General features: G+C 42.6%; 1 protein-coding gene across 1 annotated transcript in view; it reads right to left on the reverse strand.

The window, feature by feature from the left end:
- Positions 1 to 25,926, reverse strand: part of RBPJ (recombination signal binding protein for immunoglobulin kappa J region) — a 268,573-nt gene extending 242,647 nt beyond the window's left edge. The window contains exon 1 of the mRNA XM_017958624.3: positions 25,772 to 25,926. The gene's annotated coding sequence lies outside the window, so the exon portion shown is untranslated. The remainder of the gene's footprint in view (positions 1 to 25,771) is intronic.
- Positions 25,927 to 26,200: the final 274 nt, after the last annotated feature.

Raw genomic sequence — 26,200 nt, forward strand, 5'->3', positions numbered from 1 at the left:
CACATTTACTATTTCACAGTTTGGGAGGTCAGAAGGTGACATGGGTCTTAATGGAGCTAAAAGCACCACGTCAGCAGGGCTGTGCTTTTTTCTGAATGTCTCACCTTCTAGGGACCTGAATTCCTTGGCTCATGGCCCCTTCTTCCATCTTCAAAGCCAGCAACTGCCTCACTCCAACCCCTGTTTCTGTCATCACATCCCCTTCTCTTATTCTGGTTCTTCTGTCTCGCTTTTTCACTCATAAGGACCCTTGTAGAATCCAGAATATTCTCCCGATCTCAGGATCCCTAATGTAATCACACCTGCAGAGTCCCTTTGGTCACATATTTGCAGGTTCTGGTGACTAGGATGTGGACATTTTGGAGGGCTGTGGTTGTGCTTATTATGGAATGGAAATAATAAGAAATGGGGTTAGATGGCAGCGAGGCAATGTGTGGTGATGGTTAAACCTAAACTGGTGGGGCCAGGCTTCCTGGGTTTGCATGCTGTGTCTCCGAACTGCCAGCCCACTGGTCTCTATTCATTTCTGCATCCAGCAGTGGGATGTTAATCAGACCCACCTCATAGAGTTGAGAACCAATTAAGTGCTAGTATATGTCAATAACTTTGAGTAGTAACTGGCACATTGTAAGTGCTCATTAGATACTGGCCATTTTAATCTAATGAGTGGGTATTGCATAATCCTTTTGTTCTGTGATTGTATTTGATAATTAATGGCAACATCTGTGTTGTGTGTATGGGGGAATTTGTGTCTTCAGGACAAATACTTAGATGAGTATCACAATATTATTTTAAGTGAAAAAAGTTAGACACAAAAGAATGTGTATTATATCGTTCTATTTATAAAGTTAAAGAATGGGGCTGGGCGTGGTGGCTCAAGCCTGTAATCCCAGCACTTTGGGAAGTCGAGGCAGGCAGGTCACTTGAGGTCAGGAGTTTGAGACCAGCCTGGCCAACATGGTTGAAACCCAGTCTCCACTAAAAACACAAAAAGTAGCCAGGCATGGTGGCATAGCCTGTAGTCCCAGCTGCTCAGGAGGCTGAGGCAGGAGAATCACTTGAACCTGGGAGGCGGAGGTTGCAAGGAGCTGAGATTGTGCCACCACACTCCAGCCTAGGCAACAGAGCAAGACTCTGTCTCACAAAAAAAAAAAAAAAAAAAAAAAAAGAATGGAATAAACCAACGTATAGTCAGGATGGTGATTTGTGGAAGAGTTTACATGGCAGGCCTGAGATTGGTATCCCTAGAAAGGCTTGCTTGTAAGGTTGGTCCTTGGCTAGCATCTGGGAACTTGGTTTTCAGAGTATTCTCAGTGAATGTTTAACTGATAAGCGTGGTTCACTGTGCCTAGACGGTATGGTTTATACTGAGTATCTGCCTTGAATTTTGTTAAGTGGTAGGCAAAGAGTGCCTTTATGACCAGCCCCCAATTGAAACCCTGGAAACTAAGTCTCTAGCGAGCTTCCCTGGTAGACCACATTTTATACATGTAGTCTCCCCTCATTGCTGGGAGAGTTAAGTGGGTCTTGCATGACTCGGCTGGGAGAGGACGCTTGGTGCTGGCTCCTGCTTTCCTCTGGACTTTGCTCCCTGCACTTTTCTCCTTTGCTGATTTTGCTTCTTATCCTTTCACTGTAATAAATTATAGCCCTGAGTAACACTATGTTCTGAGTCTCATGAGTCCTTCTGGTGAGTCACTGAACCTGAGGTGGTCTTGGGCACGCCCAATGCAGATGTTACCTGGGATGGGGGTAGATAATAGATTGAAAAAGGACACAAGAAAATCCTCTGCGGAGCTGCGGTTGTTCTCTCTCTTGATTTGGGTAGTAGAGGAGTGTGTATATGTATATGTGTATATATATATATATAAATCATCATTGAGTGGTACACTTGATACGATTGCGCTCTCTCTCTCTCTCTCTCTATCTATATATATTTACAAATACATTTTTTTTTGAGACAGGTTTTTGCTGTGTTGCCCAGGCTGGAATGCAGTGGTACAATCATAGCTCACTGCAGCCTGGACCCCCTGGGCTCATGTGATCCTCCCACCTCAGCCTCCTGAGTAGCTAGAACTACAGGTGTGTGCCGCTATGCCTGGCTATTATTTTTATGTTGACCTTTAGTAGAGACGAGGTCTCGGTATGTTGCCCAGGCTGGTGCCAAACTCCTGAGCTCAAGTGATTCTCCTGCCTCGGCCTCCTAAAGTGCTGGGATTATAGGCATGAATCACCGTGCCTGGCCACACTCTATACATTTCAATGTATGCATGCTACTTCTCAAGAAATTGATCTGTAAAACCCCAAACAAAACTAACTGATGGTCATTGCTCAGTGCAACAGGCATTGATTGACAGCTTACTCTAGACATAGCTAGTAAATATTTTTTGCTCTTATGGAGAAGGGTCAAAGAGCAAAAGAGGGTCCCCTGTATTCAAGGAAATTACATGTGGACTAATGATCTTCAAACCCCTGAAGACTGTCGACAAAGTACTTGGGTAAGGATAGTTTTTGAGGCCCCTTCCGGAGCCCTCAAAGAGAGGCATGCATGTCCCTGCAGGTTCTCCCTTTCCATAAGTTGTTTTCCTTTCTCTCACTGTATAAAGGGAAGGCAGACGCCCTCACCTATTTCTAGTCATATGGTGCATTATCCATGGTGTGAAAGCTTCCTGGGTACCAAACTCAGGTCAAACTTGAGTTATCATTTTGGGAAACCCTCATGTAATTGTTAATCCAAGTACCATAAATCTGTCTAGGACCTGCCTTTTCCCTTCTTATGTTTCCCATAGGGACCGGGTTTTGCCTTAGAAGTTGGGTATCTTAGTCCATGAAGGGATGTTCTCAATCAAGATAAATTGTAGAATGGAGGAGCAGAAGCATCTTAGAAACCAGCACTGCTCTCAAATGATTTGCTGCTCTCAAGGGAGATTTCCATGAGAACAAAGCAAAGCAAGCAGCAAATGTTACAAGTAGTTTATTTCCATATGCTTGAGGGCAATTGATTCTTTCTAGCTACTGTATTCAGGTATTGGAACAGTGATTGCACATAGTAAGTGCTCATTAAATATTGGCCATTATTATCTGATGGACAGTTGTTGTATAATCCATTTGCTCCTGTGTTTGAATTTGACTATTAATGGCAGCATCTGTCTAGTGTGTATCTCTGTGTGTGTGTGTGTGTGTGTGTGTGTGTGTGTTGCGGGAACTTGTGTATTTAAGAAAAGTCTTCTTCCTAGGACTTGTTATTGGTTGTTAAGGAAAGCACCTGACAACAGCTGAACCCTGCAGGTTAATTAATGATGCTGACTCTTCAATAAATGTAACAGTGTTTTCTGGAACGATTAAGATTTCCATGATAAAACCTGCAGAAAGAAATTTTAGGTTATGTCTTTGAGATTGTGTGTCTACTATTCCATGAGATTTTATCAAATCTATACTGATTTTATCAAATCATACATTTTCTTTTCTTTCTTTCTTTTTTTTTTTTTTTTTTTTTTTTTTTTTTTTTTTTTTTTGAGGTGGAGTCTTGCTCTGTTTCCCAGGCTGGAGTGCAGTAGTGCAATCTGGGCTCACTGAAACCTCCAACTCCTGGGTTCAAGCACTTCTCCTGCCTCAGCCTCCCAAGTAGCTAGGGTTTCAGGTGTGCCCCACCACACCAGACTAACTTTTGCATTTTTAGTAGAGATGGGGTTTCACCATGTTGGTCAGGCTGGTCTCAAACTCCTGACCTCAAGTGATCTGCCTGCCTCAGCCTCCCCAAGTGCTGGAATTACAGGGGTGAACCACTGTGCCTGGCCAAAATCATACATTTTCTGTTTCTTATTTGATACATGTGGCAGGTTGGATCAGTTTTAGCAGTGTAGAGATACACTTTGTTTTCCATTAAATCACTTCATTACACAGAAAAATTTGAGCATGAGGGCTAATAAAATTATTTATAATTTGTTTTAAATATAGAGTCAGGGTCTTGCCCTTTTACCCAGGCAGGAGTACGGTAGCATGATCATAGCTCACTGCAGCCTCAAACTCCTGGCCTCACGTGATCCTTCCACCTTGGCCTCCCAAAGCACTGGGATTACAGGTGCAAGCCCTTTGCCCAGCTATTTCTTATTTTTAAACACAATTCTCATTTATTCCCAAGGTCAATAAACTCACACAGCTTAAGGAAAGACTATCTTGCCTTCTATCACATTTCTGGCTTCGTAAATAACATAATTTTAATAACATAGTGTATCATTTTATTGCAAATCAAGTTATGAGAAGCAGCATTCTTACCCTGTTTAATACTTATAAAATTAATTAAATCAGATCTGTATCAATGTAAACTTGATTGGTCTTTAGTATCTATCTTATATGATGCATGCATAATTTATTCCTCAGTGGTTTTTATAATATTCTTCAAAATGAATATTAAGACACTTACTTAAATCAAACAATAAAGTCACACTTTTAATGACAAGGAATATATCTAATTTGGCTGATTGATTTGAAAATTAGGTTATATGATGAAACATTTTTCATCAGTTGAATGAGCCAAATCAGCAGCTCCAAGATTTTGACAAAGTTTTATTTAAGGTCCACAAGATAAAAGCATTAATATAGTTCTACTACAAAAGATGTGTGGAAATAAAAAATTTTATTTTCTCAACTTGTTCTGAGACAGATTTAATAATATGCCCCTAAGTGTAAGGATAACAGGTAAAATAATACTTATTTAAAAGTCTTGGCCTTTTTAGTATACTTCAGGGAATGAGACATTAAACAATAAATCTGTTCTCAAGTTGAATGATTTCTCATTATTTGGTTTTGACAAACTTGTAGGAAGACCTAACCAAAGCGATAGATCCTTAAGATTTATTAAGATCCTTTTTAAAAAATTATTTATTTATTTATTTATTTTTTGAGACGGAGTCTCGCTTTGTCGCCCAGGCTGGAGTGCAGTGGCCGGATCTCAGCTCACTGCAAGCTCCTCCTCCCGGGTTTATGCCATTCTCCTGCCTCAGTCTCCTGAGTAGCTGGGACTACAAGCGCCCGCCACCTCGCCCGGCTAGTTTTTGTATTTTTTAGTAGAGACGGGGTTTCACCGTGTTAGCCCAGATGGTCTCGATCTTTTGACCTCGTGATCCGCCCGTCTCGGCCTCCCAAAGTGCTGGGATTACAGGCTTGAGCCACCGCGCCCGGCCAGATCCTTTTATTAAAAGGAGTTCAAAGAATTGTTTGTTAGTGCTTTAAGAAAATTCTTTCTCTTCTCATCTACTTTTTCGTGTGTGTGTGTGTGTGTGTGTGTGTGTGTGTGTGTGTGACAGAGCAAGACTCTGTCAGGCTGGAGTGCAGTGGCGCCATCTCGGCTCACTGCAACCTCTGCCTCCTGGGTTCAAGGGATTTTTGTGCCTCAGCCTCCCAAGTCGCTGGGATTACAGGCACACACCATCCTGCCCAGCTAATTTTTTTGTATTTTTATTTTAATTTTATTTTTTTGAGATGGAGTCTCGCTCTGTTGCCCAGGATGGAGTGCAGTAGCACGATCTCGGCTCACTGCAACCTCCACCTTCTGGGTTCAAGTGATTCTCCTGCCTCGGCCTCCTGAGTAGCTGGGATTACAGGCGTGTGCCACAACATCTGGCTAATTTTTTTATGTTTTTAGTAGAGATGGGGTTTCGCCATGTTGGCCAGGCTGGTCTTGAACTCCTGACCTCAGGTGATCCACCCACCTCGGCCTCCCAAAGTGCTGGGATTATAGGTGTGAGCCACTGTGCCCAGCCACCATCCACTAATTTGTGGGAAGGGAAGATCTCAGTGTTCACATCTATGAAAAAGAAAAACAGAATAGAAATTGTTTTAAACCTCATCTCTTTCCAGTAGTATGTAATAGTTATTCGTGAGTATATGAACTTGTTGGCAGTAAATATCTACATCCGTGTAACTGAGATGTATTAAAATTACTTTAAATATTATAATTCTATATCAGAGTTAAAATATGTTTATGTTGTTCTGTTCAATTGCATACTACTAATAACTTGTGATACTTACTCTAGAAGATTTTTTTCTTTTACATTTAGAGCCTAGTAGTCAGAGGAAAAAAAGTTTCACTCACATATGTGTTACAGAGTACAATAAGATGGTCAACAAAAGATTTTAACACATAAAAACATGTTAGAATAAAATCCTGAGGGGGAAGAAAAACAGAAATAACAGTTCAAAGAGATACAAGAATAACATAAGATTTCTGACCGTAAAAGAAAAAGCTTATTTGTGGGGTTTTTTTTTTTTTTTTCTTTTGAGACAGGGTCTCACTCTGTTGCTCAGCCTGGAATGCAGAAGTGCAATCATGGCTCACTGCAGCCTCCACTTCCCGGGCTCAAGTGATCCTCTCACCTCAGCCTCCTAAGTAGCTGGGACTACAGGTATGCAACACCACACCCAGCTAATTTTTTGCGTGCTTTGTCGAGGTGGGGTTTTGGCATGTTGTTCAGGCTGTTTTTGAACTCCTGGGCTCAAGCAATGTGCATGCCTCAGCCTTCCCAAATGCTGAAAATACAGGCGTGGACCACTGTGCCAGGCCTTGTTTGTATATTTTTTTTTTTAAATGGGTGATAGTGGGGAGCAAATTGCTGGGGTATTCCATGGATAATAAAGTCATTTAAAACAGCGATGCAGCTGTTTTATTTTCAAGTATAAATTTAATACATGGAGAATCTTTTGCAATCTTAAATAGAAATGGTTAATTAAGGTTTAGGTAAATTAGAAATGTATGAAGAAGTGTAGTTTTCAGACTTGTGTTTTAGCGAATATTAGAGTGAATATTTTTGAATCCCGCTGACTTAGTTTCTGAGAGTGGATCTCAGCAGGTCTGTGAAAGCAAATGGCCAAGCCTTAACCTGTGCATCTCAGCACCTCACTGCTTGGTTTGTCTTAGAGAGGCTGCTCGACCCTGACCTCAGAGAGTCTCATTCAAGCACTGCAAGAAAGAGAGTGGTCGGATCCATGGGGCATAGTCAGGCAACACTGCCCTTCAGGCTAGTTTGCTCAATTCTATTAAACATGACTCTTTTCTCAAAGTGTATTTACCAAACAACTATATAGTATTCACTGTGTACTTGGCACTGTTCCAACTGCCTTACAAATATTAACTGATTTAAGCATCATAAAAACCCTATGAGTTAAGTAACAATCTTATCCCCATTTAACAGACAAGGAAACTGAGGCATAGAGAGATTAAGTAACACGCTAAAGGTCACACAGCTAATAAATGGTAGAACCAGGACTTCTTATACACTGGTCTTTTTTTTAAAAAAAGGGGAGCAGAAAGAAGTTATGGTATTCTCTATATTTAAGTGGATGCCTATCGGGCCTATCAGAATGCTTTGTCTTCAACAGGCACTAGTTGTTCCATTCCTGGTTTTTTTTTTTTTTTTTTAGACAGAGTTTCGCTCTTGTCGTCTAGGCTGGAGTACAATGGTGCCATCTTAGCTCACTGCAACCTCTGCCTCCTGGGTTCAAGTGATTCTCCTACCTCAGCCTCCTAAGTAGCTGGGATTACAGGCACGTGCCACCACGCCCAGCTAATTTTTGTATTTTTAGTAGAGACAGAGTTTCGCCATGTTGGCCAGGCTGGCCTCAGGTGATCCAAGTTGAGCCTTGGCCTTCCAAAGTGCTGGGATTATAGGTGTGAGCCACCGTGCCTGGTCCAGGTCCTGTTTCTATACCCAAATTTGCCTGGCTTACAAATAGACTGGATTTGCCTGTGGGGCTCTTAGGAATCTCGTACAGAATTGAGATGCACTCGGATTGAATTTCAGTGGTCTGGTTACTGACGCTGGCTTTTACTTCACAGCCTGTGAAACACCATACAAATGTCTTATTCAGAAGCTGAGGTGGAGACCGAGGGAGGCCGGATAATTAATATTGCAGGTCACTAGTAAAAGGCCTCAGAAAGCATCAAACCATCCCAAGAAATTATTTTTCCTGGCCTTCTCCATGCAACCTCGTAATTCCAGTTTCAGATGTTTGGAGTGGGCAAAATGCTCTTACAATTTCCTTTGCGGCAATGAGGAAAACGCATTACCCTGACAGTGGTGTTGAGCAGAGAAACCATTTTTCTTCCATCTCCTGCTGCTGTCTTCCAAACTCCTTCCATTCAACTTGCCATTTGACACAGGCAGAGGGTGGCAAAAGAGACAGCAAGAACTTACGGTGTGAAAAATACTATAAGAAGTTTGCCACTTTGCAAAAGAAAAACCGCTTTAAAAAAATACAAGCCCTTCTTGAAAAAAACAAAACAATAACAAAAATCCCTCCTTGCTGCAAAACCACGTAACTATCTTTTTTTTTCTGGAGACAGAGTCTCACTCTGTCCCCTAGGCTGGAGTGCAGTGGCGCGATCTTGGCTCACTGCAACCTCTGCCTCCCAGGGTCAAGCGATTCTCCTGCCTCAGCCTCTGGAGTAGCTGGGATTACAGGTGCCTGACACCACGCCCAGCTAATTTTTGTATTTTTAGTAGAGACGGGGCTTCACCATGTTGGGCAGGCTGGTCTTGAACTCCTGACCTCAGGTAATCTGCCCACCTTGGCCTCCCAAAGTGCTGGGATTATAGGCATGAGCCACTGCATCCGGCCCAATATAACTATCTTCAAAAAAAGTTCTTCATTTATAGACATTTATTTATAGATGTCTGAGCCAGTCCCCACATCCCAGACTTGGCCTCCCACTCCAATCTGTTATGAGGATTGACAAAGATCATCTCCTTTGACCAAAACTTGACTCAGCCTCCCCTGAGTCCTCTGCTTGACTGGTCCTGAGGTCTTGACCTTGGGTCATTCTTTCTGTCCTTGTAGAATCCAGTTTGAGCAAGAATCCTACTAAGTCAGTTTAGGAAAGTCTCCCACCCTTCGTATCTGACTACCCTCCCTGATAGCTTATCACCCTGGCTTGCCTTCAGCAAAAGTCTTATCAAGACAGGAACTCTCCACCCTTCATGTTTCATTTTAGTACTTTTCACCCAGTGCCCCCACCCTGCTCCTTGGCTGTCAATCCCTGCTTGCTGTTACAGTCAGAGCTGAGTCCAGTCTCTCTTCTTGCAGCAAGAACCCATTGCAGTGATCCCTGTACCTATGGCCACAGGCCCCTTGAATAGTCCACCGTATTGTCTTTAACAAGTGTTTGGATACTTTTTTTCTTTTTTTTTTTTTAAGATGAAGTCTCACTTTGTCACCCAGGCTGGAGTGCTGTGGGGCCATCCTCTGCCTCCAAAGTTCAATCAATTCTCCTGCCTCAGCCTCCTGAGTAGCTGGGACTGCAGGCACCCATTACCACGCCTGGCTAATTTGTTTTATTTTGTTTTTTTGAGAGGGAGTCTTGCTCTGTCACCCAGGCTGGAGTGCAGTGGTGCGATCTCAGCTCACTGCAACCTCCACCTCCCGGGTTCAAGTGATTCTCCTGCCTCAGCCTCCCAAGTAGCTTGGACTACAGGCACGTGCCACCACGCTTGGTTAATTTTTTGTGTTTTCAGTAGAAACAGGATTTCACCATGTTGGCCAGGCTGGTCTCAAATTCCTGACCTTCAAGTAATCTGCTCGCCTCAGCCTCCCAAAGTGCTGGGATTACAGGCATGAGCAACTGTGCCCGGCTACATTTTTTTTCTTTTTTTTTTTTTAACAGGGCAGACCATCTGGGCTATTATCAGTCCTGGTAAGAAGGCTGCTGGGATCAGCCAGGTCCTAGCCCACCACTAACCAGACTTAAATCTGTTAGAAAAATTTCTCAACACCTCAGTTTTACTGCGAAAGATTAAATTGTCTTCTAGCTGTCTGAGTTGGGAGCATCAAAAGAACTGAAGTGAAAAAGAAACTGGCTTTAGGGGGGCTGTGGCAGTGGCAGGCCCTACGAATGGCACTGGAGAGCCCTGTCTGCGAGTAATGGGGCAGATGGTTATTAACAAGAACGGACAGTTATTAACAAGAACGTATGCTCTGACTCTTCCCTCTTATCTGCCTTGTAAAAAGGAATTGAGTATGGTCATGCGCTGCATCACAACGTTTCTGTGTATGATGGGCCACATTTATGAGGGTGGTCCCATCAAATTATCATGGGGCTGAAAACTTCCTATTGCCTAGTGACATTGCAGCACAATGTGTTACTCACAGGTTTCTGGGTAATGCATCGATGATTGGTGATGCTGGTGGACACAAACTTCCTGCTCTGCCAGTCCTATAAAGATCTACATATACAACATACAGTTATGTACAGTACGTAATACTTGATAATAATAAATTGATTGTGTTACTGGTCTCTGTATTCGCTATACCATACTTTTTATTGTTATGTTAGAGTGTATTCCTTCTACTTGTGTGAAAAGTTAACTGTAAAGCAGCCTCAGGCAGGTCCTTCAGGGGGTACCTAGAAGGTATTGTTATCATAGGAGATGACAGTTCCATGCATGTTATTGCCCCTAAAACTTTCCAGTGGGAACAGTTGTGGAGGGAGAAGACAGTGATACTGATGATCCTGACTCCTGTGGAGGCCTATGCTAATGTGTGTGTGCCTTAGTTTTTAACCAAGAAGTTTAAAAAGTAGGCCGACTGGTGACTCACACCGGTAATCCCAGTACTTTGGGAGGCTGAGGCAGGAGGATCATTTGAGCTCAGGAGTTCAAAGACCAGTCTGGGTAACGTAATGAGACTCCCATCCCATCTCTACAAAAAAAAAAATTAAAAAATTAGCCGGATGTGGTGGGGCATGCCTGTAGTCCCAGCTACTCGGGAGGCTGGGACAGGAAGGTTGCTTGAACCCAGGAGGTTGAGGCAGCAGTGAGCCGTGATGGGGCCACTGCACTCCTGCCTGGGTGACAGAGCAAGACTCTGTCTCAGGAAAAAAAAAAAAAAAAAAGTTAAAAAGTAAAAAAAAATTTTAAAGTTTTTTTTTTTTTTTTTTGAGACGGAGTCTCGCTCTGTAGCCCAGGCTGGAGTGCAGTGGCCGGATCTCAGCTCACTGCAAGCTCCGCCTCCTGGGTTCACGCCATTCTCCGGCCTCAGCCTCCCGAGTAGCTGGGACTACAGGCGCCCGCCACCTCGCCCGGCTAGTTTTTTGTATTTCTTAGTAGAGACGGGGTTTCACCGTGTTAGCCAGGATGGTCTCGATCTCCTGACCTCGTGATCCGCCCGTCTCGGCCTCCCAAAGTGCTAGGATTACAGGCTTGAGCCACCGCGCCCGGCCTAAAAAGCTTTTAGAATAAGGATATAAGGAAAATATTTTTGTACAGCTATACAATATGTGTTTTAAGCTAAATGTTATTACAAAAGAGTCAAAAAGTTTTAAAAGATCAAAAAGTTTAACATGTAAAAAAGTTACAGTAAGCTAAAGTTAATTGATTATTGAAGAAAACAATTTTAAGTAAATGTAGCATAGCCTAAGTTACAGTGTTTACAAAGTCTGCAGTAGTGTACAGTAACGTCCTAGGCCTTCATATTCACTCACCACTCACTTACTCACTGACTCACCCAGAGCAACTTCCAGTCCTGTGAGCTCCATTCATGGTAAGTGCCCTATGCAAGTATACCATCTTTTATCTTTTAGACCGTATTTTCACTGTAGTTTTTCTATGTTTAGATACACAAATGCTTCCCATTATGTTCCAATTGCCTACAGTATCCAGTAGAGTCACCTGCTATACTGGTTTGTAGCCCAGGAACTGGTTTGTAGCCTAAGACTGAGTCATGTAACCTAGGTGGGTGGTAGGTTGTACCATCTGGGTTTGTGTAAGTACACTCCGCAGCGTTCATACAAGAATGAAATTGCCTCGTGATGCATTTCTTAGACCATATCCACATGGTTAAGGGACACATGACTAATAGAAAGTTGAGAGACTGATGGGAAGGGAGAGAGGATATTCTTTGCAGCCTGAGGATATATGGAGCGGGAGGAAGGCTATCACATTAGATGGGAGAGAATTTAGGAGTCATGCGTTGCTGGAGTGTTCTGAATGGGGTCTTCTTTAATTTTGTTTTGAAAGATGTAAATCAGAGATTTAAATAATTTTTAAAAATTTCCTTTGATTGTTTAGACTGTGCTTTGGAGGTGAACTTGGGCTGATACTTGGTGGGTCACACAGACTTACAGTGAGAAAGAGCTTCAGGAAAATCAGAAGAGCAATAAACATAAAAACGCATTGTATTAGTCTGTTCTCAATGCTGCTAATAAAGACATACCTGAGACTGGGTAATTTATAAAGAAATTTATAAAGGTAATTTATAAAGAAAAGAAGTTTAATGGACTCAGTTCCATGTGGCTGGGGAGGCCTCACAATCATGGCAGAAGACGAAGGAATAGCAAGGGGATGTCTTACATGGTGGCAGGCAAAAGAACATGTGCAGAGGAACTGCCCTTTATAAAACCATCAGATCTCGTAGGACTTATTCACTATCATGAGAACAGCATGGAAAGACCCTCCTCTATGATTCAATTACTTTGCATTCCTTCAATTACCCTGTATTGTTATGTTAGAGTGTATTCCTTCTACTTATGTGAAAAGTTAACTGTAACCCAGTTACACACCCATGTAAATCCTTGGTCTACATTGCCCTTCATAATGGCCTTGTAGCATTTTCTAGTTATTACTGCTATTTGTGAACACATCTATTCTCCTTAACTATTCATAGTATAAACAATTTGAGGGTAGGGCATACTATATTTTATTTTATTTTATTTTTATTTTATTTTATTTTATTTATTTATTTATTTATTTATTTATTTATTTATTTTGAGACAGAGTCTTGCTCTGTCGCCCAGGCTGGAGTGCAGTGGCGCAATCTCAGCTCACTGCAAGCTCTGCCTCCCGGTTCACTCCATTCTCCTGCCTCAGCCTCCCAAGTAGCTGGGACTACAGGTGCTCACCACCATGCCCAGCTAACTTTTTATATTTTTAGTAGAGACGTGGTTTCACCGTGTTAGCCAGGATGGTCTCAATCTCCTGACCTCATGATCTGCCTGCCTCGGCCTCCCAAAGTGCTGAGATTACAGGCATGAGCCACCGCCCCCAGCCTATATTTTATTTTTTAACTCTTAGGGCCACAATGCTACAGTTTGAATGTTTGTGTCCCCCCCAAATCCATGCATTGAAATCCTAATCCCCAAGGTACTGGGAGATGAGGCCTTTGGGAGGTGATTAGGTCACAAGGGTGAAACCCTCAGGAATGGGTTTAGTGCCCTTATAAAAGAGGCCCCAGAGAGACTTCACACTCCTTCCACCTTGTAAGGACACAGATAGAAGACGCCATCTATGAACCAGGAAGTGAGCCCTCATCAGACACTGAATCTGCTGACATCTTGATCTTAGACTTTCCGACCTCCAGAACTATAAGAAATGGATTTTGGTTGTTTAGAAACACTCAGTTTATGGTATTTTGTTATAACAGCCCCAACAGACTAAGAGAAGCCCTCAGGGTCTCCTGCTTTCTTTCTTTTCTTTTCTTTTTTTTTAAAAAAAAACCTTTATTTTAGGTTCAAGGGTACATGCATCGGTTTGTTTTATAGGTAAACTCATGTCACAGGGGTTTGTTATACCAACTATTTCATCTGCCAGGTACTAAGCCTAGTACCCAATAGTTACTTTCCCTGATCCTCTCCCTCCTCCCACCCTCCACCCTCATAAAGACCCCAGTGTCTGTTGTTCCCTTCCTTGTGTCCATGAGTTCTCATCATTTAGCTCCCACCTATAAGTCATACAGTATTTGGTTTTTTGTTCCTGTGCTAGTTTGCTAAGAAAAATTGCCTCCAGTTCCATCCACTTTCCCACAAAAGACAGGATCTCATTCTTTTTATGACCGCATCGTATTTCATGGTGTATATGTACCACGTTTGCTTTACCCAATCTGTAATTGATGGACATTTAGGTTGATTCCATGTCTTTGCTATTGTGAATAGTGCTACAATAAACATTTGTGTGCATGTGTGTTTATGATATAATGATTTATTAATATATTTCTTTGGATATATACCCAGCAATGGTATTGCGGGGTTGAATGGTAGTTCTATCTTTAGCCCTTTGAGAAATCGCCACACTGCTTTCCACAACGGCTGAACTAATTTGCACTCCCACCGACAGTGTGTAACTGTTTCCTTTCCTCCACAACGTTGCCAGCATCTGTTGTTTTTTGACTTTTTAGTAATAGCCATCCTGACTGGCATGAGATGGTAACTCATTGTGGTTTTGATTTGCATTTCTCTGATCAGTAAAACTGAGCATTTTTTCATATGTTCGTTGTCCTACTTTCTAAGATCACGCTCATTACGTTACGTAAGTACTTGCGTGAATGGACTCATTTGTGACAGTTCACTTATTCATATTACTCTAGGAATGCATGGGGGATTCTAGGGCCCACCAGAGCCCTGGACCTCTTCTGTTCCTTGCAGTGTCCTTGCAGTGGCTCTGACAGCTGGGACCACAGTGGGGCTCCATCCGCATTAGTTACTCTGGGGAATCTGACATGGTTCTTTCTGGAGGAGCTTTCAAAAAAAATACACAGTAATCACATCACTTCCCACCAAAATGCAGCCAGTTCTCAAGCAGAAGATGACAGCTCTTGGATAACACCATGAAACCTTTCAAAACGTTTAACACTGGAGGAGAGAGTAAAGGAAAAAGGAGTCTGTCATCAGCTACCGGTGGTTGTACTTGCTTTTTTGTTACTCTTCACTATCTTCCAATCACTGGGAGTGTCTGCTAGGCACCACAGGGTGCACGCTGCATGGGTCCGTGGTGGGCGTTGGCACGTCAATTAGCAGCCGGGTTTCAGGGATGGATGGAAAGCTCCCCTGCTGCTCCACCCTGCAGGCCGCACGTGAGGCCCAACCGCAAGACAGGAACCTTGGCTTCCAAAACCCGATCCTCCAAAATGTGGGCTTATATAACTTATTTGTTTATTTTTAAGCCAGCTCTGTCCAAGTGGAGAACATTTAAGACTCCCTTTTGGAAAAAATTTGGAACCCAACATTGTTATTAACTAAATCAGCAAGCAACGGTTTTGTAAAAATTCCAAACGGCACAGTTCTGTGGACTTTGAGCATCCTGTTCTCGGTGGAATTACATCGCATGCTGGGTTCTTGAAATTGTTTCTGGGACTTCACTCTCACTCCCCTCCTCTGCCCCATGCACTCTGGCCTGAGTTTAAGGGGGTCTGGGACTTCTTTTTCTTTTTGATATAGGGTCTTGCTCTGTCACCCAGGCTGAAGTGCATTGGTGTGATCTCAGCCCACTGCAACCTCTGCCTCCTGGGCTCAGGCAGTCCTCCCACCTCAGCCTCCCAAGAAACTGGGACCACAGGCGTGCACCACCACACCTGGCTAATTAAAATTTTTTTTTGTACAGACAAGGACTCGCTACTGGTTTCAAGCGATTCACCTTGGCCTCCCAAAGTGCTGGGATTACAGGTGTGAGCCACCGTGCCTGGCCTGGGCCTGGGACTTCTGCGGCACTGGAGGCCCCTCCATTTGATAAGGGGCCATGGAGTCCCTGTTCTAGAACTGAGTCCAGTGGTTCTCTGGCTAGTTTAGTTGCTGGGGCCTCTGGAAGACACGCTGCTCTTCAGAGCATGGTAAAACAGGAAACATAAGATATATCTTTGGGTCAGATCAGATGCCACTTTATATTAGATTCTAGACATGGGAGGACCATGTGCCAATGGTCTGATAAAAATGTCTTCAGAGATGTTCACTGCTATATTATTTCTACCTGGGAAAACACTGAAAACAATCTAAATGTTCAGCAAGAGTAGCTAATAAATTGTGGCCATTTTCAATCTATCCATCGAAGTCATAAAGATTCTTTGCAGAGTCTTTAATGATGTGAGGGAAGTGTTTATGATTCGTTAGGTTAAAAAAAAAGGAGAACACAAAATCACATATGACGTATGAGGGTGTTTATTACATGTACAGAGACTCTTAGAAAATATACCACAATTTTAGGAGAGGTCATATCCCTGCATGATGGCATTATGGGTTGTTTTTATTGCTTTCTTTTTACTTTTCAGCATTTTCAACTTTTCTAAAATAAGTATATATTACCCTGATCATCAGAAAACAACATGATTAGAAGGTAGCTGACTTTCTTAGTGGTGATGGATTTGGGTTCACATTTTTTATCTTTCTTTGTTTCTCTCTCTCTCTCTCTTTTTTTATTGAGACCGGGTCTCACCTTTGTTGCATAGGCTGGATGGCAGTGGAGCAATCTCGGCTCACTGCAACCTCCACCTCAGCCTCCCAAATAGCTGGGACTACAGGTGCACAGCACTAGGCCTGGCTTTTTTTTTTTTTTTTTTTTTCTTTTTTTTTTTTTTAGTAGAGGTGGGGTTTCACCATGTTGCTCAGACTTGTCTTGAACTCCTGACCTCAAGTGATCTGCCCTCCTTGGCCTCCCAGTGTGCTGGGATTACAGGCATGAGCCACTGCACCCAGCCCACATTTTCTTTAGATACCATTTTCCTTGGTCCTCACTGCTCTTCACCCTTTCATGGCTCCTCCAGTGAGGAGCTGGAGGGAAAGGCTTGAATTTAAGATAAGGAGGATGAGATGCTTTCCTATGCACAGAGTCACGGTAATTCTCCCTGGGACCTGGAGGCTTATGAGTATCTAGGAGTGGCACACACCAGATCCAGATTCCTGTGTGTAAACTCAGAGTCACACATCTGAGAAGGAAAGAAACCAGGCTCATGGCAGCTTCACATTTACGGAATCATCCCATCTTCAGACAAGAAAGGGTTCTAGCAGGACACCCCTTCCCTCACCCTATGACCGCAGCTCCTGCACTCCTAAAATAATGTTGACTGAAGTGCAAATAGACATCTCTTCAAGGTCTGGCAAAGCAGCCTGGTTCAAGCAAGGCAACTGGGCTGCACACGCTGAGCTCTGAAGGTGGTCCAGCCAAGACAGGCCTGGCTTACGCCTTGGGCCAGCCCATTCCTTCAGTCCTTGTGGGTTTCCTCCATGTGTTAAATGAATGTAATGTGACTCGAAGCTTCTCTTGGAGCTATGTCCCATGACCTCATCTACCACTGCCTATACACGTGGGGAAGTGCCTGCCTCCAAGCACTGAAACATAGTGTTGAACGGGGATGTTAGCTGGGCATGAGAAACAAGGCTTTTCTTAAGAGTGTTTATAGGAGGGGAGCAGTCTTAGTTAGCAAGAACGGTGATAATTCAATTCAATTACATCCAGCAACTGTTTACTGAGTGATTAGCTACATTCTGAGCAAGGCATTCAGGAATCCCCCCCAAATTCCTTGGAGCATGCTTCAGTTTCCCCCATTAGCATCCCATCAGCTTCCTTACTTTAAGGCTTGGATTCTTGTGTGGTGTTGTGAAACCAGCACTGGTTTTAAACTCAGTGGGTCTGGTTGAAAATCTTATCTCTGCTCTACCACTCAGAAGCAAGTTGCGTGGTCTCCCTAAGTCTCATCTTCCCTGCCTTTGAAATAGGAATAATAGGGCCAACTTCAGGGGGTTATTCCTGAGTACAGTCGCTGGATTGAGCAAAGTACAGATACCCAGTTAAACCGAAACGTTAGATAAACAAACTTTTCTTTTCTTTTTCTTTTTTTTTCTGTTTAAGTATGTCCCATGTAGTGTTAAGGACATTCCTATACTAAAAAATTATTTGTTGTTTATCTAACGTTCCAGTTTAACTGGGTGTCCTGCATTTTATCTGACAACCCTATTTTTGAGGCTAAAATGAAGAGATTTACCCTAAAGCCCTGCCCAGGGGCTCAATGATTTCACTTTTTTCTGCACCTTTCTCGGGGTGGATCCCACAAGGTGCTTAACACCTTGCACCTTGCATTTCAGAGGGAATGAAGACTGTGAGCGGGTGGGTGGAGGGAAGGTCAGGATGCTCAGTTAGGGAGTGCATTTACCCAAGAACGGTAAGAGAGGACAAAACACAGCGCTGGCACGCTGCTAAACCTCTGCCTCATGGACACCTTCAAAGACCGTAGAGAATAGTGTCCTTCGGTGTTGTGTGCTTGAACATGCTGTTTACTGCACGTGGGTCTGTCAGTGGGAGTGACACAACAGGGCCAGAAGGAGCCCTAATGGGGACACCAACCCCAGGGAAACCCCATCTAGGCATGATCATTCCACTGGCTTCAGAGGTCACTGTGGTGCACATTTGACACAGGGACTTTCCTGGAGGTGATTTTTACACAAAAGGGGTAAAGGTAACTGGGTGCCCCAGAAACCTCCCTACAATTTGCAGGAAACCTGGGGTGTGATGCTGGTCTGTGCTTCCCGCTCCTTTCTTTGTTTTTCTGCTTCCTCTTTGTGGCTTCTCCCTGCTGCCTCCCCCAGACTCAAATCCCCCTCAGCTTAAGCCCCCCCAGCTTGTAGGGTGGAGGTGGGCAGGTGGCAGGTCTGCTCCCCCAGCTTGTAGGGTGGAGGTGGGCAGGTGGCAGGTCTGCTCTCCCGAGTCACGCGCATCACAAGCTGCCCAGGAGCCCTCAGAACCTCAGGGTATGATCTCCCCCCTCTGAGCATCTGAATTCCAGGCGGGGAGCTCAGCTGTTGTCGGCTTCAGGAAATTTTTCCACCGGGACTGAAAACTGGGGCCAAGAAAGCGTGACTCTGTAGAAGACATTCTCTTCCGCTATTCAAATGTACTTTCCCTTTAGTTCAGGCATTAGAAAATGGTGCCTTTACTCAGAGTCATAGAGGAAAGTTTTGGATTTCATTACAATGAGAAAACACATGAAGTGGGGCCATCATAGGCTGCACTTCCAAATCTCTGCCATGTCTTTTTCTCATACCCCTTTCCCTTCTCTTATTTACTAGTTTTCTTTAAGTGAATTCATTTTCTATAATTTTTTAAGAAAAATTTATTTTAAGCGGCAATAGTTATGAAATCTACGGTTTGATGTGATCATATATACGTCTACATATATGTGTATATATATACATTTCTCCCCCAATCTATGAAAATTAATATATGCTCTGCAAATTTAAAAATGCTCATCTGGGCCGGGCACAGTGACTCACGTCTGTAATCCTAGCACTCTGGGAGGCCAAGGTGGGCGGATCACCTGAAGTCAGGAGTTTGAGACCAGCCTTGCCAACATGGTGAAACCCAATCGCTACTAAAAATACAAAAATTAGCCAGGTGTAATGGTTTGCGCCTGTAGTCTCAGCTACTCAGGAGGCTGAGGCAGGAGAATCGCTTGAACCTGGGAGGCAGAGGTCGTCGTGAGGTGAGATCACACCACTGAGCTCCAGCCTGGGCGACAGAGCGAGACTCCATCTCAAATAAATAAATAAGTAAAGATAAAAATGCTCATCTGTGTATCACTTAAAACTATCTCTCCGAAACACAGCTCTACTGCATAAAGTTATTTGAAGCTGGGGATTCCTGCCTTATCATTCAGTTCACGGTAGCCAGAGCTGAGTGAGAAATTTACTGTGTCAGTCACCAGAGGAAGTCCTCCCCAAAGCTCTAGAAATAAGGTATTTGCATTGGCCCCATTTTAGAGATAAGGAAGCAGACTTAGGTAAAGGTCATCTCACTAGTAAGTGAAAGTCAGATTCAAACCCGAGCTGTCTGAGTTCAGAGTCCACTCAATCATCACTCTCTCTCACCTCTTGGGAAAAAACACAGGTGTTGATACCACGGCTTGCCAAGGAAAAAGCAAGCAACGGTGCTGTTGAAGAATGAATTCATTCAGTACTAAATGGTAAATGCGTCCTTCCTGTAACTTCTAATGCAATGCTTGCAGCTACCAGCTTGCAGAGGAGTTGGATTCCAAAAGCTCATTTAAAAGCAATTTCCCAGTCTCCTTCCTCAGTGCTTCCCTATGGTACTTTGTACACACCTCTCCTATTGCGCTTATCACGTTATCTCTTAGTTACTCACACATCTCCCTTCTTCACAGGGCTCCAGCTGCCCAAGGGCCGGGACCTTGCTTTATTTATTTTAATGTCTTCAGCACCTAGTCCAGTGCCCAGCCCATGGAGATACAGAGTATACACATGTTGTATTAAATTACAAGTCATTTGTTTGGAACTCAGCACGCATTTCCCCAAAGAAATGCATTACAAATGGGAGTGGAAGCGTTATGTTTCCAGCCAGCCCACAAAAGTTTATTTAACCCATCTTGTAGCCTACCAAGTTATCTGGAGTTGTGGGTGGGACGAAAGATAGAAATCTTCCCCATCTCCTGGGTGTAAGGTTAGACGTAAATGAAATAATTTCACATAGGTCAGTGTTTGTTTTCAACTTCCTCCAAATTGCCCTTTTTTTCCTGTATCTCCCACCTATGGGCATTTCTGTCTCCAAGCTTCCTACTCAAAATCTGCCGCAGGCCGGGTGCAGTGGCTTATGCCTGTAATCCCAGTACTTTGGGAGGCTGAGGGTGGCAGATCACTTGAGGTCAGGAGTTTGAGACCAGCCTGGCCAACATGATGAAACCCCATCTCCACTAAAAATACAAAAATTAGCTGGGCATGGTGGCACATGCCTATAGTCCCAGCCACTTGGGAGGCTGAGGCAGGAGAATTGCTTGAACCTGTGAGATGGAGGTTGCAGTGAGCCGAGATCGTACCACTGCGCTCCAGCCTGGGCAACAGGGGAAGACTCTGTCAAAAAAAGAAAGAGAGAGAGAGACAGAGAGAGAAAAAAAAGAAAGAAAGAAAGAAAGAAAAAAGAAAGAAAGAAAGAAAGAAAGAAAGAAAGAAAGAAAGAAAGAAAGAAAGAGAAAGAAAGAAAGAAAGAAGAAAGAAAGGAGGAAGGAAGGAAGGACGGAAGGAAAGAGAAAGAAAGAAAGAAAGAAGAAAGAAAGAAGGAAGGAAGGAAGGAAGGAAAGAGAAAGAAAGAAAGAAAAGAAAAAAAAGAAAAGAAAGAAAGAAAGAAAGAAAGAAGAAATCTCAACAAACCCTACTGTAGTCCCTTACCCCAATTCTTTCTCCAAATAACCTACTTGTCCTGCTCACTCATCAAAATCCCTGTTTTCTGAGTGTGGCTGAGCTTAGTTGATTTTCAGTAGGAAAACAATGTGACAGTTAATTCTTGCTAACCTGTGAATGACTGTCCCTAATATCCCTCCACTTGCCCCCACCTCCAAAGCCAGGCATATGACTATGTGTAGCACAGTGGTTAGGATTGTGGGATTGAAAGACAGACCTGGATTTGAATCCCAGTTCTACATATTAAGTCATGTAGTCTAGGCAGAGTAATGGGATTTCTCTCCCTCAGTTTTCTCATCTGTAAAATGGGAATCATTGTAATTATCTGAAGAGCTCGTGCTTTTATAACACTTCTCAGAGTTATACTATCTATAAGGCACAGTTCTAAGGACTTTAAATGTATTAGTCCAGTTTGTCTTCACAGCAACCCCATGAGGTAGATATTAATTATTATAAAGGAGAGTGACATTCCAAAAGAGATTTCTAATGGTAAGTTAAAATTAATTATGATTTATTTCCTGCTTTCCTTATTCCAAAAAGGCTTTTGAGGAAAGAACGTTACATTGCTAAAATTTCTGGCAGTGTGGACAGGAAAGGACAGTCGCTCCCAGGAGGAGACTTTGCAGGACAAAGACAGAGTGGATTGCTGCTAGATCACCCGTGGCAGAAAATTTATCCTGAGAGTCTATTCCCTTACGCTGTTTCTGTTTCCACAGCTTTTCCCCTTCCTCTGCCTCTGAATGTGTGGAATCTGCAAGTGGTCCAATTTTTTTTTTCTATCCCTTTCTTTCTTTTTTAATTTTTTTCACACTGCCCACGGCAGCTGCAGAGTGGTGGGGGCCAGGCGGATGGCGGCAGCTGTTTGTATGTATGGGACCTCTGTAGTCTTTCTCTGTGAGTCAGGGGCTGTCTGTATATATCACGAGCTACCACCTGGCAAGACATTTAGTTCCATCCATGTTGTTGAAATGTTTCCTGGATGATATCATCAATGCACAAGGATGGAAGGAGCTTTATGATGTGGATTTCCAGCCTTCGCTGCCCCCTGGCCTTACACTGAAACAGTCTGTGGCGATTTTAACCTCCAGCTTAGCAGGCAGCCTTGGATTTTCCTCTCCAGTATTTTCCACTTACCACATCCAGAGACCTAAAGCCCATGTGTATACATCAGAACAGACCTAACAGTGTAGTCGTGCAAAACCCCCGAGCCTGCCGATGACAGGGGCAGGTGGCAGGTCCACTCCACAGCCCCCTTTGGCTGTGGCGGCCTTGTGATGAAGTCACTGCACTTCTCTGGGCCTCGGTTTCCTCTTCTGTCACACAGCGGCTGGCTGCACTATCTCTACTCCCTCTGAGCTTTAGGAATCTTGGATGCTCTAATAAAGGACCCGGACAGATGACAGTTGATCCTGATGTCACCCATGAGTAGAAGGTCCTTTGTGACTATTGTAAGCCTGTTCAAATGTATCCTCTTCCTTAACATTGAGAATTATTGCCTTATGCTAACTATACATTTTTTGTTTTAATTTGAAATTTGTCTCACTCTGTCACCCAGGCTGGAGTGCACAATCACAGCTCGCTGCAACCCCTAACTCTTGGGGCTCAGAAGATCCCCCTGTCTCAGCCTCTCAAGTAGCTGGAACTATAGGAACATGCTACCATGCTCAACTAATTTGAGACTTTTTTATTGTGCAGGACTTCTGAACATATAGATAAAATTCTACCCCATATTCCCATTACAGTCATACCTTGTATACTGTACAGTGACATGTCTGTGTTTTAACCTAGGCGATTAGTTTTCAAGGACTTAGTGGCAGTGATATTCTATTTTATATGACATTTGTATTTAAGAAATATTTCATGTGACCCCCAAAACAAAAAACGGGAGGGAAATTATACTCATTTTTACAAGTGATGAGATTAAGGATGAATGAGTCTAAATATCTTCAATAATATCTCATTACTAAATGGAAGAGGCACAGCTCAAACGCAGGTCCTTTGACTGTAAGTCTATTGCTCAAGCCACAAGATCACATATTAATATAAACCACCACCACCACCCAAAACAACAGCCACCCCTAGTTGAGTTTCTGCTACATGACATCTTACTAGGTGCTTTGCATACAATGTCTCTAATCCTTGAAGCAACTGTGCAAAGGAGGCATTATCACCCTCAGTTTAGAGATGGAAAAATTGAAGTTCAGAAAGATTAAGCATTAAGATTTGCCTGACGGCTGATGTGTACTGAAGGCAAAATTCAAACCCAAGCCTGTTCTTTTGATAGTGCTGCCTCTTGCTTAAATATGCATCACCTAAAACGAGAGCCAATAAAATTTAATCTTATTTCTTAAGCTCGCAAAAATGATCGTTTCATGAAAATACAGTTAACAAAAATTACTGGTTGGTTGAATCACATTCAGTCAACTTACATCTCACTTAACTGCCCTTAAATTTTCCTGTTTGTATCATTCTGCTTCTCATATTTTCTTTTCTAGATTTTCCATTCTTTCTTTTTTTTTTTTTTTAGACAGGGCCTTACTCTGTAGCCCAGGCTGGAGTACAGTGGCACTTCAAGGCTCACTGCAACCTTGACCTCCCTGGCTCAAGTGATCCTTCCACCCCAGCCTCCCAAGTAGCTGGGACTTCAGGCATGCACCACTATACCCAGCTCATTTTTGTATTTTTTGTAGAGACAGAGTTTTGCCATGTTGCACAGGCTGATCTCAAATTCCTGGGCTCAAGCGACCCACCTGCCTCAGTCTCCCAAAGCCCTGGGATTATAGGCAGGAGTCACCATGACTGGCCTATTTTCCATTCTTTCAAATAAATATATATTTTTTTCTGGACCCCGTTAAAATATCTTTACTTCATTATTAAGTGATGGGAATTTAAAGTGAGCATGGTGGTCTTAGAACTTGAACGATGTCCAATAGAAGAAAAGGATTCTAGCTTACCACCCCCTTCCCTCATTCAGATTATATATCCTGGGATCATTTTACATTTATTCATAATCCGTTTTTCTGGCCCTCTTACCTAGGTAACCCTTGCCTATTTTGTATCTGCATAATTTGTCCATGAAAATTCTATAACTAACATCTATAACTTCATCTATGAAATGAGGACAGTGATTCCTGTCCTGTCCATATCTCATAGTTCTGGCGACATTCAATCAAACAGTATATAGGAAAGGCACTTTGAAAGGTATAAAGAACCATCGACATAAATAATCATAGCATATTTTGCTTTCGAAAAAGCTAAACTGCAGAAATAGAGCAAAATAATCATGATTGTTTAGTAAGGCTGAAATTGTATGTCCAAATTTATGTACTATTTATCATATACAACAGGTAATGACATAAAGTAATTTAATTAGTCATTAAATTATTTTAAAAGAGAATTTTTTGCATGACAAAGAGCAGTGCCTTTTTCATACCATAGACAAACATAAGGACTAGTTCAATACAGTATAATTCTATGGGGTAGTTAAACACTATACAAGTTGAATACAGTATAATACTACACTATATGTATTTAACTAGTCCTTTGTTTGTCTATGGTATGAAAAGGGCATGGGTCTAAGTTATGCATAAAAACTAGTTACATACTTTCTGAGGTTCCCCAGGCTTCCCTGGTTTTCTGACCTCTAGACTTCTCATGGTCTACAAAACCCCACACCTCTGGAATTGCTGTGAATTCTGCATTAGGCTTCTGATACAGAACTAGCAGAAGGTCTCCCCATTTTCCAGTAGAAAAACACATTTTTAACTCTTTTTGTGCAGTACTATAACAACAATGAACTTTTGGAATCCATTGGCTGAGAAAATAATGACAAAAGAACATTAAAGGTTTCAGGAAAACTTTCAAATGGACTTACATTTAATTGTTCACAACTGTATCCAAGTACTTTTGGAAAATACACAGGCAAGTGTAAAACATTATTCTACCAGGCATGTTGCAGACATGCTGTAGGTATTCGTCAAGTGAGTGCATGAATAAGCAGAGAATAAATATTGGCAGACAGTGCTTGGGGTATATGGGGACTTGTGACCCTTCTGTCATAACACCATTCCCTGGCCCCTGCTCTGAGAGCCAGAGCTCAGAGCTCAGAAACCACTTGTATTGTTTCTTAAATACCCAATATACAGCAGGCACTCAATAATAGTGTACAGAACATATGTATGTATAAGTGAATAAACGCATGCATGAACATTTCTCTTGTCTTTCAGCCAAATTACAACTTTGAAGACAACTGGTATGTTGTGGGCCTTTCTCTGTCCCTGAAAAACCCAGCGGTGAGTTTCGAGAAAACATCCTGCTTTCAGATAAACAACCAAAGTGATCGGTATCACCTACCAGCAGAAGCATTTTCAGAGGCGCTTATTTAAAAGAAAACATCTAAAAATTTAAACACCTAGAGGGACTATAATGTTTTTGATTCTAGAAAATTCTTTTTGTTTCTCTGCAAGGGCACATAAAAGAAAGTATGGAGTTAGAAAACTATGAGGAGACATGAAAGGTCCTAAGAAGGAAACAGTGTCCAGACCAGCTAGTCTGGAGGCCCAGGGAGGAGCATCTTGTCCAAGAACTGCACAGCTTATCTTTCTCAGCCTAGGCCAGATCTTCCACTGAGTGATCTAAGGCCTTATCAGAAAGAAGGCTGTGTAACCAGAACACTACCATGCAGAGATTTCAATGGCAAAGGAGGTGGTTAACTTGTTACCCCTTGAGGTGGCAGTAGCAAAAAGCAATTTACTTATTCACAAGTCATGAACTAAAGCATGTTAAGTATTTTTATGGGCAACATAACATAAATAACTCATTAGAGAATTCACTTACCTCAATGATGCTGGATAGAGTAGTCCAATCATCTCAAAGAGAAACTCAATACAGGTTGTTCTTGGAGGCTCAGTCATGAAATGCCGTAGAAAGAGCCCCTTCCACCCAATCTGGTGGTCACTTTGCCTGGCAACAAAGGAAGTGAAAATGTCAAAATGAAGAGGAAGAGATTCAACATTCTCTCTCTCTAAGGGAAAAAATGCAGACACAACTCTTTTTTTTTTTTTTTGGTGGGGTGGAGGGTTTGGACGTGCTTTGATTACAAAGGGTATCTGTAGAGACCAACATAAATTAATATTTATTGCTTCTTGTTTTTCCTCAGCTTATCCCGAAATCAGAGGCCTGCTTTTTACTAACAGCAGCCTGCAAAACAAATCACCAAGGGAAAATAGGGAAATAAATGATGTTACAACTGCTTTAGGTTCATTT

The sequence above is a fragment of the Papio anubis genome, chromosome 3 (assembly GCF_008728515.1).
Source record: "Papio anubis isolate 15944 chromosome 3, Panubis1.0, whole genome shotgun sequence".
Classification (NCBI taxonomy): domain Eukaryota; kingdom Metazoa; phylum Chordata; class Mammalia; order Primates; family Cercopithecidae; genus Papio; species Papio anubis.